Below are 22,016 nucleotides of genomic sequence, written 5' to 3' on the forward strand. Positions count from 1 at the left end.
GACTAGAGCACAAAAGAACAGAGTTGATTGGGATGGGATGGGATGGGATGGGATGGGATGGGATGGGATGGGATGGGATGGGATGGGATGGGATGGGATGGGATGGGACGGGACGGGACGGGACGGGACAGAACAGAACAGAACAGAACACAACAGAACAGAACAGAACACAACAGAACAGAATAAACACAGTAAAAATGAGTATTGTTCTGTGAAACTTTTGTTTCTGTTTTTCCCCCCAAATACATACATGACTTTTATTGCATCTTTATATCACAAATAGTACGTCTGAATAATCACTCGGCACTTTGCTGTTTCTGGAGCTGGACAGCTTAGATCTCATTCATCAGCCTGCTGAACTCTTCCTCTTTCAGAACACAGACACCCTCCCAACATGTGCTGATACCCTTGTTTTGAACTGTTGTGGCTTGTTGAATCAAAGCAGCTAAATTTGATACAAGTTCAACATCCTTTCCTTCAAGAATTAACTCATCTTTCTGGGCTTGAGATACTGAACAAGCAACACCTGACCTCATCTGAACCCTGCGGATGTATTTTTCACCGAAGAAATTTCGGATTTCAACAAGAGAACCATTCTCCTGCTAACAACGGTGACGGGGAAGTGAGCACACACAGACCTCGTCTTGTAACAAAAGCCCAGTGTAACACCCTAGATCATGTTCTGTACGTGATCACAGATAGTGCGAACACTAGCCAGTTCCTTTCTATCTCCCCACCATTTGTCACCCCGGAGCCTCTTCTTCTTTCCAAGGAGACTGAGTTCTGCATGGATGTGATTGCAGTCCCTCCGCAGGGTGGCTCTGGGGCCCTTCCCAGTACCTGTGCGTCCCTGCAGAGTGATGGCCACGATTTCCAGAATGTCCACCATCTGACTGCCCAGAATGGGCTTCATTCTCGCAGTGGATGCAGCAAAGAGTGAAACTTTTGTTTCTTATACATATATGCGTACTCAATCACCACATAAAATGTATTTCTAGCTGCTGGTCACTATACAATTCTACTTTTCCAAAAAAACACTCATCTAAATGATTTGGTAGAAAAGAGCATTAAAAAAAGCCCTTGCGCCACCCCCCAATTCAAAAATTCTACTACTATAACCAGTATTTTGGGGGTTTCATTATATGTCAGGTACGATTCTGTGTTAGATTAATACTTATCGCAACCTTCTTGGATAAAATTATCTCAGTTCTACAGATGAAGTAAAGTTCAGTATCAAGTTCAAGCAGATAGTAAATGGAAGAGCTGGGGTATGAATCTAGGTCTATTTGTCTCCACAGTTTTGTGTTGCTAACAACTCTGAATCACTTTCCTCTTTAATTGGTCAATATACACATAAGTTTATTAGTTATACACATATGGCCATCCTCGTTGTGCTGGTAGCTTTATAAAAAATTAGATGAGAATGTTTAGAAAAATAATTTCAGATTCCCACAAATTTCTAGCAACCTCTTATTAAAAAGAAGGTTTAATTTTGAATTAGTTGCCTACTTGACTCAGAACCCCATACTCCAAACCTACCCTCCAAACCCTCCAATGGTTAGCTGAAAAATCAGCTGAAGGAATATGATTTCAAGGCACTAGATTTTCATGGTCTTACCCCTCTGGTTGCTTCCACTCTATTGCACACAGAAATCTTGTACCAGGGCGCATTTGCTGTTTGTCTTTTTATACCTCGAGCTAAATCAGTTCAACCACTTTTGAGTTGAAGGGGAAAAAAGGCATACTTTTTCCACTTCCAAAATAAACTCTACTTTTAGGCATACAGAACGCTTAGAAAAGGCTGCAACTTTAAAACTTCCCACTTCACATATGGGTACTTTTAAGTCCTCATTACTTTTCAACTTAGTTTTTAAATTCTTAGTGATTTGCTCATTTTGCAAACTCCTATGTTCTGTTGTCATTTTTGTAATTCCCATAGCACACACCGTGCATGCATGCATGCCCATTAGATTATAGACACAAGGTATTGGCCTCAACAAGTGCCACCTTGTGGAAAGTGTGGGTGAGTGGGGACTCAGTAGGAAGGAAGATACCACATACAGCCTCCTGTAAAGCACCCCCGCAACTGCAGTGCAAGTAAAAAAAAGCCGACTAGGAAGGCCTCTTTTGTTTCCTGGCTGCTTGCGTGGCCCAGAGTAGTATCCTTTGGCTGCTGGCTTCAGAATGGGATTCTCTCCAAACCAAGGAAAGATGAAACTTGATCTAACTGCCTATTAACTTTTCTGTAGCAGTTCTTGGCCACTCATCAAAGCTTCTCTGATCTCTTTGTTTGAAATGAAAAATAATTGACTCATAAACACAGGCAGAATTTTCAGGCAAGAAGTTCTCCATTGTCACCAGTGAGCAGACCAGACCCGTAGGTGCTGTCATGAGTACAGCCCAATGCTCAGCTATCCCCCCAGGGGGCCCAGCAACTTCCTGGCTGGGCTTCCCTCTTAGGGGCAGACATTCACCCCCCACCTGTAGCTACATCCTTCCGATACTTTTCAAAACAGGAACAGTTGTCTCAGTCCCTGTGTTCTCCAGGCTATTCTATTTTTGCCTGGATGGAATAGGATATTGTGGGCCTGCCCCAGCCAGAGCAGGGCTGGCATGTCTGAAGGGAGCCCTTGGGCTCCCCACCCTAGGGCATGCTCCTAGCCATGCCTGTTCTAATTACCACACTCACAGAAGCACAAAGGAAAAAAAAAAGGGGTTCTACTTCTCAACCTTACCACTCTGCCTGAAGCTTCTGTGAACAAAAGACATTTAATAATAGAATTCTACCACTGGTATTTATAGCATCAATTGCTCAAAACTGTTTTAAGCTTTACTTTGAAAAGCTCAGCCTTTGTCACAATCTCCCCAGGAACTGGAGCCGAAGACAGGTATTAGGATCTCCACTTTGCCCACGAAGAGACCCAGGGGTCAATGAAGACAGGCTATTCCAAGAATGGACAACAAGTAAAGGCCCCTTAGAACTGGAAATCCATCCAAGTGCTGCACAAGACTGATGAGGCTGTAGCCCTGCACTCCCTCATTCATTCATTCATTCATTCATTCATTCACCAACATTGGTTAAGTTCTAGTACTTTTCTAGCACCACACTAGACACCAGGAAAAAAGCAAGGAACAAGTTTTTGGTCTCCTGTTTCTTCAACAAATATATTTCAAGGAAATGAAAAAGAAGGGAGAACTTAATGATTGAAAGACAGTTGAGAAACAACCAAATTCAATATATGGACCTTGTTTGGACCCTGAATCAAACATACCAAATGTAAGAACACATTTGTCAAACAATAGGGGGAATTTTAATATGGACGGGACATTTGATAGTTAAGAAGTTGTTCATTTTTAGATGTGATAGAATTACAGTAATAAAATTACCTTACCATGTGGAGACATACAGTGAAACATTTATAGATGAAATTATATGATGTCTGAGACTGGCTTCAACAATATATAATTGATAGGAGGGAATGGGTAGGGCTACAGATGAAACATGACTGATTCTGAGTAGAAGATGGCTATAGCTGGGTAATAGGTACAGGACAGATATAGTCTCATAGAAAGAGACACCTCTTCCAATAATTCCAATGAAAATTCCAGAATGGAGTTTCATGGAACTGGACTGGCAGTGTGGCCAAAAACTTGAAATTCATCAGTTAGGCCAAGCCTAGGTCACATGCCTACTCTTGAAACAATTGGACTGAGAATAGGAGCCAACTGGTTCCTCGATTACAAATAAGTTTCACCAGAAGATAGGGAAATAAATGCTGGATAAGTAGAAACAAGTCCAGTGCACTGCAGGACAAGACTGGAAAATAATGTAACAGAGCAACATGCTAGGTCTCTCTCACTCCATCTTGGTCAAGCCTGCATTGTTCCCAAGGCCTTCTGGCTAATCGCTTCTGCTTAGTCTTGCACATAGACATGCTCATCATTAGAGGAATTCTGCTTTGGGCTTGATGAGAAAAGGGAAGTATGTGTTGTTTATCAACAATTTTCAAGAACCACATGGACTCACATCAACTAACAGAATCTTCCTGGGATCCCTGGTGGAGCCCTGATGTCAATCACCTCTTGCACCTCCCATTTCCCCTTCCCTTGACTTAAAAGAAGCCTGAACTCTGTACTTTCTTAAGATCAATTTGAGACACCACTAGGTCTCTTATCTTCAGGGTTAGCACCTTCTCATTAAACAAAACTTTTCTTAATCCAAACTCTAACCTTTTGAGTTTTGGCCTATGGAAACATCCCAGACTTTGGATGGGTAATGATAATACCAACCAGAAGCCTCCTGGCGAGTGAACCCAGGCAGGACAAGAGGAAACCCCACTGGATGAGGATGGGGCAGGGTTGTTGGTGGAGAGAAAAGGGACTTTTTGAAACAGTTGGGATGGCTTTCAGAGGTTTTTGCCTTGGGCTTGGGATAGCAACAGAATTCTTCACAGGATTGAAGTACAATGCTCTTGTGTTGGGCTAGTCAAAAAAGGAGGGCCTCAAGCAGCTCACATGTTGGGGAGCAGGAAAACACATGTACTTTGGGTTAAGCAAGTGTTTTGTATTTTTTGTTTTCTGTTGTTTCCTTAGTGCTCCTGTCAAATCACTCTGGTTCAACTTCCTTCACAAACCTAGCTATTATAAAGGCTACCATGATGAAAGCTATACAACAGAGATCTTAGACCCAGTCATACCAGAAAAGGGCTCCAGAAAAAGCCATTGTCTGGTTCCTCTGAATACTAGGGGAGTGAGAGAGAGAGTAGCAACAAGAAAATGAAAAGTTGTGTATCAGACTGTTGAAGTCATTCCATCCCTTTGAGCTTTAGCTTCTTTATCCATAAAATGCAGATAATAATGTATTTGGAAATACGTAGCATCCTATCTGGTTCATGGTAGACCCTCGAAATTACCATTTCTTCTTCTGTTCCACCCTTCTATACTCCAAAGGGACAAGGAAAGTCAAAGTATTTTCTTAAAAGCACCTGTTAACTCATCAGTTCAACCATAGCCAGAAATCCTGGAAATAGAGCTAAACTATACTGTCTCTGCAGCCTTCTTCACCCTTTGGGATAGCTGGGAATTGCCTCATGGCCTTTTCCCTCTTAATTGATGAGGGGGCAGAAAATTATATCCTGCCTTACCCAGGAATCTTGGGATGTTACTAGTCTACTAATTCTGATCATCCAACATGACCAGTGGACTGAGAGACTCAGAATATTTCCAAAACTCAAGTGAGCCTTATAGGTCATCTGATCTAATTCTCTCTTCCATTTTACAGATAAGGAGACTGAGGCTCATAAGGGAAAGGAGTTGGCTCAGGGTCACATAGTATCTTAGGGACAGAGTCAGGAGTAGACATTAGAGCTGAAATACCAGTGCTCTTTCTATTGCTACATAGCTGCTTATAAACCTCTTTCATTTTAACAAAGTATAATATAAAGATGGTCTCCTACTTACGATGGCTCAACTTGTGATTTTTTTGACTTGATGAGTGGTACTCATTTAATATAAACCCTACTTTGAATTTTGAATTTGGACCTTTTCCCAGGCTACCAATATGGGGTACGATACTCTCTCGATGCTGGACAGCAGCAGCATGAAAATTTTGCCCAACTATAGACTAATGCACGTGTTCTGGGCATATTCAAGGTATGAACTATGATGTTCAGTAGGTTAGGTATATTGAATGCATTTTCAACTAACAATACATTCAACTTATGATGGGTTCAGTGGGATATAACCCCATCATAAGTTGAAGAGCATCTGTACTTCATTAGCTAAACCAACTTCTTTCAAAATACATATACAATAAGGGCTTTCAGACATGAGGCAAAGGGACTAAATGACTGTTCCTCAAAGAAAAGAATTACCCTAATAATCATGGAACCAGGGTTCCTTAAGTGGAGTGGGGGTTATGAGGGAAGGAAGACGCTGGGCCTAAGCCACACATTAACAGAGGGCATTATAGTTAATATTTTGACATCATGTTTAAATGATAACAACAGCAGCCAATACACAGTACATAGTACACACCAGGCCCTGTTCTGAGCCCTTTATAGAAAATAACTCATTTAAAACAAATAAAGTTATGCTGATATATTAAATGCCTGTTAAATTCTTAACCTATTCATGATATTTTAAAAATAGAGCAAGGGTTGCAACCCGAATTTCGCATTATTTCTTTCACAAGCTTCACACAATAAAAGAGGCCTGGGTATTGACCTTGGAAAGGGCCTACCAACATCTATTCATCCATCCATTGACCCACGCTTCCATCCATCCACCCAACCTTCCATCCATTCATACATTCAGGAACCCAGCCATCCATCTGACATTTACCAAGCCCTATGTTTGGTGCTAGTGATGCAAAGATTAAAAAAAAAACACTATGCTTGAGTTCCTCACTGTGTGATAGGGGAGAAAAAAGTATGAGCTGACATGAAAACCACTGTGGAACTGTGTCATGAAGACACAGAGGAGGTGTACCTTGCCAAGTCTGTTTGCTTAATTATTTTTAGAGGCAAGTCTCAAGAAAGAATTGCCCAAAGCAGTAACAAGTCATAGGAGACCAAGAAAATAATAGTAGGAGACCCCGGTAAGAGTTCTTCAGCTTCTGGGGTCATTAACACCCTTGAAAAATCCAATGAAAATTGTATCTCTCTAGATAATGGCATAAATATACTTGTACACACATTTTACCTTGTCACTGGTGAGTTTAAAATCCACCTCTGTCACTACTAGCCATGAGACTTGGGTCTCAGTTACGTCATTGGTAAACTGAGAATAATAACAGTAAAAATTTTGCCCTATTCTCACTTGTCTTCCTCTCTGGGTAGTGGTGACAGTCAAATGCAAAATTGTGTCTAAAGCACCTGCAGAGACTGGGCAATCAATAAGTCATAGTTCCCTTTCCGTTCCCTAAGTGGAATTTAGCTTTCAAAAGCAATGAGATGACAACATAGCAAAGAGGATAAATTGACCTTTTCTTGTTTCCTATGGAGTCTTCTTTTTCTTTCACTTTTCACTCCTTGTATCACACAGGTTAGTCTGCCTGGCCTCATATCCCAAGTGGCTTTTTATGGCCAACCCCTTAAATTATTTGAAGCCCTTAGGGTACCCAGAGATGTGATCCCTGCTTAGAGCAGGAGACCATTCATTCCTTTGGGGAATCTTATCTATTACTTGAAAGGATTTCAACATATCTTCTTCTATGGCTTCTGAAAGTCTCCAACCACATACAGATCCCCAATTCTAGCAGGGTAATGACATGGGCTGCAGCTGCTGGGGCAGGAATGCGGGAAAATCCCTCCACAACCCCAACTAATCTCTTAGATTAATATCTACAGTCTATACTAGTTTCATAGGGTTGCTATAACAAAGTACCACGAACTGGGTAGCATAAAACAGAAAAGTATTGTCTCGCAGTTCTAGAGGCAAGAAGTCTGAAATCAAAGTGAAGGAGGGATGGTTGCTTCTGGAGGCTCTGAGGAAGAATCCACTCACTGCCTCTCTCCTAGCTACCTGGAGTGGCTGGCAACCCGGGGCATTCATTGGCTCAGATGTGTATCACCCCAGCCCCTGCTGCTGCCTATACATCCCCTTCTCTGTGACTCGCTGTCAAATCTCCCTCTCCTTTCTCTTAGGAGGGCCCTAATCACCACATTTAGAGCCCATGCAGATAATCTGGGAGGATCCCACGGAGATCCTTACTTTAATTACATCTACAAGAACCCCTTTATACAAATAAGATTACATTCCCAGGTTCTGGGAATTAGAAGGTGGACATTCACGTGAGGGTCCACCATTCAATCCACAGCAGGTCTCATTTCTTTGACCAAAGTCCAGCTTTGTCAAGCCAAAAGATTTGGCTTTTTCACGATGTGACTACGTTTGAGCAAAGGGAGAAACATCTCAGCTAAAAGTTGATGCCGGACACAGTGTTGGGTGTTGTCTATATACGACCTCACTTAATCCTCATGACCACTGATGAGGCTGAGAGTACATCAGTAATTAGTCCCAGGTTTTAAAGCTGGTATATAGTGAAGGTGCATTCAAATTCATCACTGCCGATTCTGAGAATTAATTTATGGAGTGCTCACCGGGGGCAAGGTACTCTTCTATCCGCCAAACAAATGAAAACACATCTAACATTCACAAGGAGCATACATGTTAAGTACGTTCGCAGCCTCTCCCCTTCCTATGGATGAGACACCTGCGGCACAGAGATATTTAGCAACTTGTCCAAGGTAATAAAGCTAAAATACCTGACCCTTCATGCCCTTGGTCTGTAAGATTAGGAATGAAGATTCTAGATCATCTACTACATCAGACACTTTGCGTTTTTTCACATGGAGTCTTCCCTGAACCCTTGTAAAACAGATATTATCATTATTATTATCATTATTCTGTTTTACATAAAGGAATCCGAGGCTAAAATGGGTAACCTGACTTACCCATGAAGGAAGTGGGATACAAACCCAGGTCCTTGTGATCGGCCAGCTACATTTTTTCCAGTTGGCCTCACTGCCTCCCACAGTCGTCACGAGGATCTATGGAGATGACGGGTGTGAGTAGGACTCACTTTTAAAAGAAGACGGGTCTTACGGGAAATTGCGGAATTTTCTGTATGCTTATGGTACTCCTCTTCTTCGTCACCATCATTTCCACTATTCTCACCATCATCAACCAACTGTTGTAGTTGTCCAATCTGAAAAGTTCAAGACCATGGTCAACAATGCCCAGGGGCTGGTACTGACTGGCACAGCTCTGATCTAATCGTGACACTTTAAGAAAAACAAATGGCATAACCTGAAGGAAAATAGAGGAGTTGGCAGGAAGCACGTAGTTTGGGCCCATTGGAGTCATGCTTCGGGTTTTAATTAAGCATCAAGTGTGTGCCTCATGACAACAGCTGAAAAGAGTGTCAGGACAGAACCACTCACCCACCCCACCCCACCCCACACACACACAAGAAACTGGAAAAGTAGAATATGGCATCTCAACAGAGCCACAGGTGACAAAGGGCTTTTCCGGGCAGATCCCGCTGTTAACAAGGCTGGGGTAGGCCAGGGACTGAGGGGAGGCTGACTTGATGCCATTAATGCAGCCTACTTACACCCTGGAGTTCAAGGGCAGCAGGGATGCAAACACACAGAGCACGCTCCCTAACACCAGCTCTATCTCCTGCTTTCCCCATGTTTCATTTCAAATGATACAATCAGGCCTGAACCTTCAACCCATCTTGACTCCTTCTTCACCTTCACCTCCTGTGGGACGGGCATCGTGGTAGTTGCCAAGTCCCAGAAATCACCTCAGGTGCTATGTCTGGGGTCCCCACCTCTCTTTTGAGAAGCTGTTCCTGTTGCACTGTGACTATGTGACCCTAGGAAGCATACCACCTCCCATTCCTGCTGTGGCCACAGAGATGAAGTCCAAATAGTGCTTAAAACATATAAGCCTGGCCAATCTACATCCAATTCTGGGAGTCTTCAAGTGGCAGCGGCAGATGAGGACCCCCTTTGTTCTCCAATCAATGGCCAGGAAGGATGTGAGCTTGAAGTTGCTCTGTGTTTGGGATTCTCACCCCATGGAGGATGCCAGCCTCCAACAGGAAGGAATGAAGCTGACACATAAAGAAAACAGATGACAGGAAGAAAGAATGCCTAAAGCATTCTTCTTCCTGCTCTGCAGCTGTCCCCAAGGCCAACTCCATTATTGTCCTTACCCTGGCTTGATCATGGGAGCCAATATATTCTTCCCCTTTTTGGTTTAAGGTTAATTGAATCGTGTTTCTGTCACTTTCAATGAAATAGATCCTACATCTTCCACATGCCAATGAGTCTGCATTATGCTACGTGGCCATGTCACTGGGTGCCTCAGAACACCTCTCGGAGGCCAAGAGCCCCATTTCACAGATGAAGAAGCTGAGCCACAGAGAACTCATGGGTACTATCCTAAGTCCCACCGTTAGTCAGTCGGAAAGCCTAGAAATCTGTGTTCTTTCCCCTATCCGTTCCTACTAACTATCATTACATTAATCCCTGCAACATGTGTCATAGGTTTCTGTTCTGATCGGTCCCTCCTGCCATCTGCCCAGGTTAGGGCTCTTCACCCCTTCCCTAGTGTAGCGCAGTGGCGTCCTAACTAATTCCCCTACTCCTCTCCAACACCAGTCAGTATTCCTAAAACATGCCTACAAGTTATGTAATTTACTCAGTTAAAAAATCTTTCATGGAGCGCCCGGTTAGCTCAGTTGGTTAGAGCACGGTGCTCTTAACAAGGTTGCCAGTTTGATCCCCACATGGGCCACTGTGAGCTGCGCCCTCCACAACTAGATTGAAACAACTACTTGACTTGGAGCTGATGGGTCCTGGAAAAACACACTTAAAATAAATAAAAGTTTTAAAAAAAGTCTTTCAGGGCTTCCCACTGCCTACTCTATCAACTTGTCTTAGCCCAGGAATGCAAGGCTGTCACAACCAGAGCCTAATCAACGATAAGATGCTTCTCTACCTCTCTCTTGCTACCCACTGTCGAGGTTATAGCTGTACCTGACATGCGCCATGCATTCCTACTTCCACCCTTTTTTTCAAGCAGATCCTCCATAAGAACTGCCCCTGTGCCCACTGTGGAAATCCACCAGGTTTCACTCAGAAACTGTCACTTTTCATGAGGCATTCCCAAAGCCAATAGGTGTATGTCATGATCCCCTCTCAGAATCCTTATGGACGATTCATTCTCCCCTTCCAGGGCACTTATTACATTTTTTTGGATAGTATAGCTATCCTGAGATTCTTCTCAAAGTTTTTACCAAGACAAGAGTGCCAGGTAGACAAGGTGCATGCCTTCTTTCCAGATTTCAATCAACATACAGAATTCAGCACCTCCTACATGACTGGCCCTTTGCACAGTGCTAGGGATAGTAAATTATATTAGATAACATGCTAAGCACTATTCTAATAATTATATAAACAATAACTCATATAATTCTTACAATAATTCTCCAAAGTAGGTATTTTCGTCCTCATTATACAGATGAAGAAACAGAGACACAGAGAAGTTAAGTAACCTGCCAAAGGTCACACAGCCAGTGAATGGCAAAGTAGTGGTACAAACCCAGGCAGTCTAACCCCAGGGGCTGTGTTCTAAAGCACTACGCGAGGCTGCCTTGGTGAGCTCTCCCCTCTAAAATGACTCCTTTCCTATGTCATCCAACCTACTCCTGCATCTTCATTTATTTATTCTTTCATCTACTCCTATCACAGTTTAATTGAGTGACTACCATGAGCCAGGCACTGACGGTGATTCAGCAGTGTAGTGGGCTGAATGATGGCCTCAAAGACATATCCGAGGCATAATTCCTATAAGGGACCCCTGAATATCACCTTATGTGGCAAAAGCTATGATTGAATTAAGGATCTTGAGTGGAGGAATTTATCCTAAATTACCCAGGTAAGCCCATTGTAATCTCAAGGGTCCTTAAAACAGGGACACACGGCGATCAGAGTTACAGAAAGACATGTGACAACATAAGCAGAGATTGGAGTGATGTAGCCACAAGCCCAAGAATTCTGCAAGCCACCAGAAGCTGGAAGGGGCAATGAACAGATTCTCTCCAACTCCTTTAGAGGGAGTGTGGCCTTGGCAATGCCTTGACTGTGGCCCCAGTAATACTGACTTCAGACTTCTAGCCTCTAGAACTGTGAGAGACTACACTGTTAGTGTATTAAGCCATGCAATCTGTGGTAATTTGTTATGGCAGCCTTAGGAAATTACCATATTTTGGCATGTATAATGCGCACCGATGCTTTTGGCCCAAACTTTCAGAGGGAAAAAAATCTTTCATTTTAACTGTTTTCTTTTGTTTTAATTCAAATTTCTATTTGTTTACATTACGTACCTGTTTTTTGTATTATAAAGGAATTTTAGCATTTTTTTTTAACATATTATGGTATAGGAAATTTTATGTAACAAATAATTACAAAACACAGGAACAGATACGAGTTACAAGAAATTTTATGTACGGGTAACAAATTTACTATATTTACGCATCGTAGAAGGCCAAGAACTCTTCGTCGCTTCAAGTTCGTCTAAATTCAACAAAACCGATGACCGTATCCTGGGGATTATTTTGCATATGGATATCGTTATTGATTTCTAGAGTCACACTTTTAACTCATAAGCATAAATAATTAAAAACATTTATATACATATGGAATTAGTACTACCCATGTATAACGTGCATCCTTATTTTTCCCTGTCACAAATTTGGGTAAAAAAATTTGCGCTATACAAGGCAAAATACAGTAATACAAACAGTGAAGCAAGAGAAATGTGATTTCTGCTCTCATGGAATGGGCAAGATAGAAACTAATTTTTAAAAATTAGAAGGTTACTTAAATAGAGTGTCCTAGACTTATCAGGGGGATCACTTCACATACTCTGTAGATGCCTGACCACTGCACTGTACACCTGATGCTGAAATAGAATAACATTGAATGCCAACTCTACATATATATATATATATATATATATATATATATATATATATATATATATTCATGGGATGTAAAGTACTGTGGATAATATAGTCAATAGTATTGTAATAGCTACATATGATGTCAGAGGGGTAGTAGATTGGGGGAGAGGGGTTATTACTTTTTGAAGGGTGTAAATGTCTAACTAGTGTGTTGCTTTGTACACCTGAAACTAACAAAAAAAAATTAGAAGGTCACTGAGTGTTACAAAAGGGAAGGGCAAGGCACAAAGTGTTTGTGTATCAGCAAATCCACAGCCACAGCTCTTTAGCCCAATACATGCAAAGGGGACAAAGGGATGTGACTGATGGCCAAGGGCTGGAAGAGGGACTTAGTATACTGAAATAGCATGGCAGGAGTGCATTTTGAATACTGCCACTGAAAACATGAATTTGTAATAGGATTGCTTTATGAGACCAAGAAATAAAGGATCTAATCCTCATCCCAGCTATCAGCATTTTCAGAAGTTACACAGGAGCTCCTGTAGCCCCTGCCCAGAAAAACACCTCTCTCCTGTGTTAAGATACGCACACAGGTTACTGTAGAGGGGGTCCTGTACCACTTATGCTGAGATGACAAGCGGGTCACCTCCATTCAATGGGTAGTGTCTGACTAGTATGCTATTTAGAGAAAGACTCTAAGGCCAAGTCCAGGTTCAGTCAGAGACAATGTCATGATTGATTAGTAATACCTGCCAGGAGCCACGAATAGTGGAATGGGAGCACATGACTCATGCCTTTCCAACCATCCTCTAGAGCACTGTTTGTTTGTTTTTTAATTTTATTGGGGAATATTGGGGAACAGTGTGTTTCTCCAGGGCCCATCAGCTCCAAGTCATTGTCCTTCAATCTAGTTGTGGAGGGTGCAGCTTGTGACCAAGTCTGGTCACCGCTTTTCAATCGGCACAGCCCACCATTGTCACCTCCAGCGCAACACGGGCAGTGAGGGTGCGAGAAGGGGGCAGCTTGGGTTAAGTTGTAAGAAAGAAACAAACACAGACTTAACGCAGTTTAAATCTCAGAAGGCCAGGGGGCCTCCAGTCTTGAAAGACTGGAGCTCAGAATGAAGCCAACTGGTGGTATTTATTGAAAAGTATACAAGGGAATGTTATTGTTTTTTAACACGGTCTGTGAGACTTACTTATCACGTTTTAGAAATAACCCAAACAAATTATGTTGATCTTCAAACAGCCGAAGCAGAAAGTCCTTAAGGTGAGATATGTGACTCTTTTGAGGGACAAATATCACATGGTGAAATTGTTTTACAGAGCTGAGCAGAGACAGCTTAATCTTATCGCTCTAAAGACTCTTCTCACAATTAAGTGAGAGGGGAAAGCCAGAAACAGCAGCGGCTTTTCCCAGGTAGGGGGAAGGGGGGGGCAAGGCCCCTTTCCAGATCTTTTTGGGGGTCCCCGCTCGGTTCCACCTGGCTTGAGTTGTTTCCCATGTGGAAATCTTACTCGTCTTTGGCTGCAAACCATCTTTTGGGGACCAGAAAGAGAGACATGAGGTATAAAACATTGAGATAAGCAAATACCCAAAGAGGCACAGTCTCACAGACTTTTTTTTCCTCAAGGAAAGACACGGGGTGGGGGGGGGCCGCAATTGGCTAGGCTGTTGTGTGACAACACACCATCCCATGTGGGAATTGAACCGGCAACCTTATTGTTGAGAGCTAGCGCTCTAACCAACTGAGCCATCCGGCCGCCCCTCCGGAAGCTCAGTGGCAGCTCGTTGTCTTCAATCTACTTGTGGAGGGTGCAGCTCACCGGCCCTTGTGGGAATCGAACCGCAACCCTGTTGTTCAGAGCTCACGCGCTAACCAACTGAGCCATCTGGCCACCCCTAGAGCCCTGTTCTTAACCTTTAGCTTACACCAGACTCACTGGGGGATTTGTTAAGACACACATTCCTGGGCCCCACCTCAAGAGCTTCTGGTACATTAGATTTCGGGTGAAGCCTAAGAATTGACATTCTACACAAGTTCTCAGGTTAGGCTGATGCTGCTTGTCCAGTTACTGCACTTTGCAAACCACACCTCTGGGGTGTTCTCAGACTTCAACCTGACAATGAATCACCTGCAGTCCTTGCTAAAAGTCAGGCTCTGATTCAGCAGGTCTGGGGGGAAGCCCAACATTCTGCATTCCTTGCAAGCTCCCAGGACGTGCCCACGTGGCACCATAGACTACCAACACCTTGGGTGGAAAGGAGCTAGAAAAGCAGTCCTCCATTGAGGTCACGTGGCACACAAGTAGGCCAAGGACAACTGTGAGGGGCCACAAGTAACTCAGAATGAATTACTTTCTCTAGAAGTAAATTAGGGAAGATGCATTGTTATCTCTATTGAAAAAAATCTCTTTTACTTGCTTACTGGTGTAGTGTGAGAAAAAGTTGCAACGGTGGGGAATCTACCAGGAATTATGTATAGACTCAGAGACCATCCCCTCTGTCTCTCTCTTTTCCCATTCAAATCACATTTATTTACACAGATGATACAGGAAGTTATGGGAGACCCTGACTACCCCACTCTACCCTCCATGCCCCAGAAAAGGATAAAACAAAGGCATACTTCCCCATGGGTGACCACGAGGGCAATGGGGGGGGGGGGGCTGCCCTTGGAGGAGTGTTAGGGGAGGCCATCTTCCCTGAGGGAATTCCTGCTCTCCAGGGGTTACTGGCCCTGGAGGCTTTGGACAGTATCTGGAAAACTGCGATAAGGGAACTGGAGGGGAAGAGGACGGACTGGGTGTGATTCTGGAGTGAGCCAGGCCCAGCACTCCCATAGAAAACAGCCTGGGAAATATATGGTGATGGAAGGAGAACTGACTCTGGGTGGTGAACACACAATGGGATTTATAGATGATGTAATACAGAATTGTACACCTGAAATCGATGTAATTTTACTAACAATTGTCACCCCAATAAATTTTAAAAATAAATTAAACAAAAAAAAAAAAAAAGAAAGAAAGAAAACAGCCGGGGGTCGAGCTGACTCCATGGTTCACCGAGAGCACGGCCCCTGGTTTCCTCCCAGCACTGCTCTGACCCAGGTCTGGCAGAATGGAGAGGGGAGGTCCAGGGCTCAGAGACATCGTGGCACTCTCTGTTGTCTTGGAAAAGCTGATCCCCAAGGTCACCGAGCCCTGCTTATATGGCCTCAAATCACAGTGTAGTTGTCTAGAGTGCATGCCATGCCTCTGAAGGTCACTGTCATGTGTAGCAGCAGAGAAAGGCCAAGATCACTGAGCTAGCGTGTAAGAATGCAGCCCTTTGGAAGGGACATCCCACTTCTTCCAACCGAGCTGAATTACAAGGACAACATGAGGGGTGAAGAGATTGTAAGCTTTGGAAATAGAAGGGTGAGAGGAAGCACAGTAGGATGACCAATCATTCTGGGTTCCCCAGGCTTAGGGGCTGTTGCTCTGTCCATTGCTGATGTGCCCAGCCTCCCTGTAGTCTTAATTACCCTGCACCCTGCAGATTGTTCTGTATTCTTCTTTCTGATGTGTAGCCTCCTCAAGTCCACCGGCCAACTTTCACGTACCATCGCAAAGCAACAGGAGAAAGAACGGTATGTCAGGCAGTGTTTTTCTAATCATTCCATACCACTCTTGGTGTTGGCAAGGCATGGTGGGGTGGAGGTGTATTTCTCTATTGGCCCAATACTGTGTCTGGATCAGAGGATGCCTCTTTTCACAGATGGCAAGGAAAGACTCAAAGGGGCTCCAAGGGAAAAGAGGAAAAGGAGCAGGGTGCTTAGTCTGCCTCTCTGGTCTGGCCAAAAAGAGTCTGGGTCATCCAGACCAGCTCACCAGGAGGACAGATCACAGCGGGATCTGGGGACACAGCCCCAGCAACTATGTTTTTGGAAATAATTTCAACTTCTGGAATCTAGTGAAGAGGATATGGCTTGAAAGTAGATTTGGGGATCTGACCAAACTGTAACATAAAGGACCAACTGAGATTGCTCCTGCCTTCACAATCACATAGTTATTTCTGTTATTTTCCCCTCTTTCCAATAACATTTTTTTGGCATTAGCTTATCTCGGTTCTGTTACCATTTCAAGGGTACACTTTTTCCCATAAGGCAGAAATTGATGTAAGGTGATCTTTACACATTCTTTCTCAGGGGCTTGTGTATTGAAGTCCCCCAAAGAATCTCATTATCAAATGTTTTACTGACAATCCTAGCCGGTGGTCCTTCCCATTAGTTTAGAATTATATTCCATTTTTGAAAAGAAAAAAACATTTTCTTATTTCAACAAAGTTTTTGCATCAAATTCATATATATCTTAGTAAATGGATAGCTTTTTTTGGTATGGAAATTATAATGCTGGGTAATAGCAATAAATGATATTCTCCCAAAAGCAACTGAGCTATAGTTGACCAAGTCTTTAAATATGTGTTCATGCATATCCTTTGCTTTAATTGCACTTCTAGGAATTACAGTAAGAAACAATTAAAGATACATGCACGGAGACTGTACCTCCACTTAGGATGTAGAAAGGTGCAAGAGAACGTCCCTCAATTCTAATTAGGAGAAAAACTTGGGTAATTTATAAAAACATAACTAACAATTCTTGAACCAGAAAGAAATCTGAAGTCACAGAGAAAGCAAGTAACATGACCTCCAGGGTGACCAAACCCTTTGAGAAGAGATCAGACACATGATCTATTTCACCTTTGGCAGAACAGAGGGAAAAATGAGTCTGCCACACGAGGAGTATTACCTAACATTTTAAAGGCCAAGTATGGGTTAGCATATTAGTTTGGAATAGCTAAGAATCATAGACGAAGGGGAACCCACACTCACTTCCACGGACTGACAATGGGTGTTCAATAGATAGATTGAAGGGAAGGCAAAAGACTGGGAAGAACGCCCCTTGCTGACAGACATGCAGGACGTAACTGGCTGCTGCTGAAGGACCAATACTAACTCCCACTTGCTTCCTTGAACTTTCTATTTTATGAAGCAAAAGCTTCAAGTCACCAAGGGAATGACAACAAATTCTTTTGCTCCCAGGCTCCATTCTGAAATTTATTGCTTCAGAAAGAGAGGCAGAAGCTGTCCCTCAGGGAGGGGCAGGAATCCTTCTAGGGCTCAGGATCATACAAGGGATACCAGTCAAAGATTCCCTACCAAGAGCCTAGCACTGAGTAACAAGTAACAGCACTTTAGCCAGAGTCGCATCTGTAGGGCAGCTGTAGAACTAGTAATTTCCCTAAGAGGGAGAATACAAACACTGAGAAAAACCCATCAGCCCCCCAGCCCCATTCTAAGAACAATGTAACAGCAACCAATATCTGGAAGAATTTGAAGCCTGTGGTACACCTGAGGTAAAGACAGCAACAACAAAACCCAAACCTCACCAAACTAAAGTCAGATTGACTCAGCTCCCAATACTAATGGCCTAACATAAGAAAAGGGTACTCACCACCAGGCTAAATATCATTTAACTGTTTCTATAGTTCTTCAATCCATGATGTCCAAGATTCAATAAAAAATTAGAAGAAACACAAAAAAGCAAGTTAAAAATAAACACCAAAAACATTATAAATGGATGACATGATCAATGGAACCGAGCTCAGAGAGAACCAATTTAGGACTTGAAAATGAATATTATTATTAATAATATATTAAAGGCAGAAGCAATATGATACTAGATGGAAATTTCAGTATATGCAAACAAATTAAGAAGTGGTAAAAATTATGGTAAATATAAAATACACTATTTTCACACTTTAATTGCTTTAAAATATAATTGATAAATTCCAATTCTAACTTGGATAAAGCCCATTCTATGCTCTTTCCCACTGAAAGCCCTTGTAAAATTTCTATAGTATACTTCAATTTGAGGACAACAACAAGCAAATAGTAACCAGTAGGTTGAAGCAGTAGATCATAATTTAGCAAATCACCAAATCTATAGTGAGTTTACCATTTTCTACCCCTCTGCTATGTTAAAACCCAGAATAAATGCAGCCCAAAGCAGGGAAGTGGGAACAGGCTTGGAAAGAGAATGCTTCAGGAAATACCCTCTAGTTATTGCTCCACGAGCAGGAAATAACTTGTTAATGCTCAGAGAAAGTGGGGGAAATCCACATTAAAATTTTTTTCTCCATCCTCTCACACTCTGACCTTTAAGGAATCTTGTTTCAGAGTAAGTAGCAGTGATAAAAGCAGTAATAGAGGTTGTTGTGAGCCAAAAACTCTGAAAGAGGGGCGCCATCCTCTCCAATCAGGGGAGTTGCGATCCAGAATGGTAGGCAGAATAGGCATTGCTTTGTTGCCCTCTGCTCTCCCACAAATTGTGACAAATATGTGCATAGTCATGGGAAGTACACAGCAGCATGGGGTAAATACAGACTCAGCTATTGAGCCAAAGGACCAAGATGTGATGGCAAATGTATCCATGAGATCACAGACAGAAAATAGATCAGCATATCAAACCCATAAAATTGTTTATGAAATCATGTGCAGGTGTGGATCTGACCTTACACAGCATAATGTAGACTTTAAGAACTGAACGAAATGATAGCCCATCACTCAGGTCCCAGACTATCCACTGGGTAATAGAGCTACCAAAAGCAAAGTAAAAGCTTTAGAAATTGAACAAACATTGAAACCACAACCCACAGAAGGCTGATTGGAACTTGTGCTCTGAAAAAGTCATGGTTAACTACCTACAAAAGCTAAAAATATCAGTGTTCTTCATTGGATTTAAATAAGACCAAGAGTCTCATGATGAGATATTTAAAATACTCAAGATACAATCCAAAATTACTAAACATAGAAAGAACCAGGAAAATATAAATTTCCATGGGAAATAATAATCACCAGAAACCAGTGCCGAGATGACACAGATGCTAATATTATCTGACAAAGCAACTATTAAAAATTAACAGTTTAAAGGCACTATTATAAAAAATGACGCAATGACTATGGGTGAATAAATAGAAAGACGGAAAGTCGCACCTAGAGAATGCTTTTATTGGGGCCTTGTGTGTGTATGTGGGTGTGTGTGCCCATTGCTGTTTGTATGTTGCTCACTTCTTCAGCTCCAAGTCTTGAACATATAAGGAAAAACAAAACCCAGGGAACTCAGTAACATGTTGTACCTCAGATCCTAAGGTCCACAGACAATTTGCATTCTTCTGCATCTTTTGGAATCTTCTTATAATTTTTAGGGCTTTTAGTTGTACTTAGCAGAAGAAGTAGAATGATGTATACTCCATCTAATCAAAAGTGGAAGTCCTCCAAAAATATCTTAAAAATTTAAATCATAGAAAGTATGCTCTCTACTTACAAAAGAACTAATCTAGAAATCAATAGAAAAGACATCTAGAATATCTCCAAATAGTTGGAAATTAAGAATACACTTCGAAATAACTTAAGAAACAATAGAGAAGTCAAAAGGAGAATTAGAAGAAATTTTGAGTTAAATAAAAATAAGAACATAACAGTCAAAATATGTGGGATGCAGATAAAGCAGTGCTGAGAGGGAAATTGATAGCATGAAAATGCATCAATTAAAATAGCGGGAAATTTTTCAAACCAATACTCAGCTTCCACATCAAAAAACTAGAAAGAGTAGAGAAAATTAAATCCCAAACAAGCAAAATAAAGGAAATAAAAAAGATAAGACATAAATGAAACAGAAAGCAAATAATACAGAAAATCAACAAACTAAATGTTTCTTTGGAAAATAAACTGATAAAGCTCTATCAAGTCTGTTCAAGAAAAATAAAACTGATAAACCTCTATCATGTCTGCTCAAGAAAAAGAGAATATAAATTATCAACATCAGAAATGAGACTAATATTATAACCACAGCTTCTGAAGATGTTTTAAAAGACATTAAGACCATAAGAAGAATACCTTTTGCTCGGATAAATTTGGTAACTTAGATGAAATGGAGATATTCCTTGAAAAACACAAACCACTAAAATTATGGAAGAAGAAATACTTCAACTGAATGACCTTATTCTGGTTATTAAAGAAACAGAATTTGCAGTCAAGTCATTACAACAAACATGACTCCAGTCCCAGGTTAAAAACCTCCCCAAACAAAAACTATTGACCCAAAAGAGGAAGGAACAACGAACAACTCTGTTTACGAAGCCAGCTTTACCCTGATATCAAACCAAAGACATTGCAAGAAATCTACAGACAATGTTCCTCCTGAATATAGGTGTGAAAATCCTTTAGGAGATACTGGACTATTTAATCTAACAATGTATAAAAAGAATGATATCTCTTCTCCAAGTAGAGTTTAACCCAAGAATGTAAAATTGGTTCAAAATTCAAAGACCAATAATACAATTCACTATAACAATAAATGGATAAAAACATTTGTTCTATTATCTCACTCCATGGAGCAAAAACATTGGACAAGATTTAACATTCATTCGTGTTAAAAACTCCCAGGAAACAAGAGAAAAGAAATTCTTTAAATTGATAGAGTATCAATGAAAAATTACAGCCAGTAGATCTTCTCTAAAACAAAAATGCTCTATCACACTGAATTATGAAAGGGTTAATGTTTTCCACCTATGATCGGAAATAAGACAGTGGTGTCCACTCTCATCTCTCAACATTGTACTAGAGATCCTAGCTACAAATATAATAGAAATAAGAGGATACTTAATCTCACTCTCAATCAAAAGAGATTTCAAAGAAAGACATAAAACTAACTTCATTCATAGAACACATGATTGTTTCAGTGAAAACTTTCAAACAGCTTTTTCCACCATCTTGGAGCCTGTGGAGGCCTCCTGGGAACAGGACTAGTAAAGCGACAAATATGTCTGGAAGGCTGTGGTCCAAGGCCATTTTTCCTGGCAATAAGCAAAGTCTCTGGAACCAGAGAGGAAGTACGGAGCTCTTCTTAAAATTGAAGCTGCTTGCACTTCAGGTGAAACTGAATTCTATCTAGGCAAGAAATGTGCTTATGTATACAAGGCCAAGAACAGCACAGCGACTCCTGGTGGCAAACCGAACAAAACCACAGTAATCTGGGGAAAGGTAACTAATGCTCATGGAAACAATGGCATGGTTCGAGCCAAATTCCGGGGCAACGTTCCTGCTAAGGCCATAGCACACAAAATCCCTGTATTTCTGTACCCCTCAATGATTTCAACTTACTGAAAAAATAGAAGTGGATTTGCTCTCTTACAATACAACCAAAAACATAAAATACTTACATATAAACCTATCCAAATACATGCAAGACCTATATCCTAAAAGCATATCATTATTATAGTATTATTTGTAACAGACATAAACCACAAATTGAATAAATGCCAATAATAGAGGAATGGATGAATTATTAATGGTTCTTTCGTATAAAGGGATGCTATTCAGTCACTAAAAAAAGACATTTTAGATTATTATTTATCAAAGTGTTTTAAATCTCATGTTTTAAAAAAATTTTTAAACCAATATATGCAGTAAGATTTTATTGAAATCTATATGCAT

General features: G+C 41.4%; 2 pseudogenes; one reads left to right on the forward strand and one right to left on the reverse strand.

The window, feature by feature from the left end:
• Positions 1 to 339: 339 nt before the first annotated feature.
• On the reverse strand, positions 340 to 931 carry LOC141569751 (large ribosomal subunit protein uL6 pseudogene; annotated as a pseudogene).
• A 20,411-nt stretch (positions 932 to 21,342) lies between these two features.
• Positions 21,343 to 21,686, forward strand: LOC109457510 (large ribosomal subunit protein eL33; annotated as a pseudogene).
• The last annotated feature ends 330 nt before the right edge of the window (positions 21,687 to 22,016 follow it).

This window comes from Rhinolophus sinicus, chromosome X (assembly GCF_036562045.2).
Source record: "Rhinolophus sinicus isolate RSC01 chromosome X, ASM3656204v1, whole genome shotgun sequence".
NCBI classification, from domain to species: Eukaryota; Metazoa; Chordata; class Mammalia; order Chiroptera; family Rhinolophidae; genus Rhinolophus; species Rhinolophus sinicus.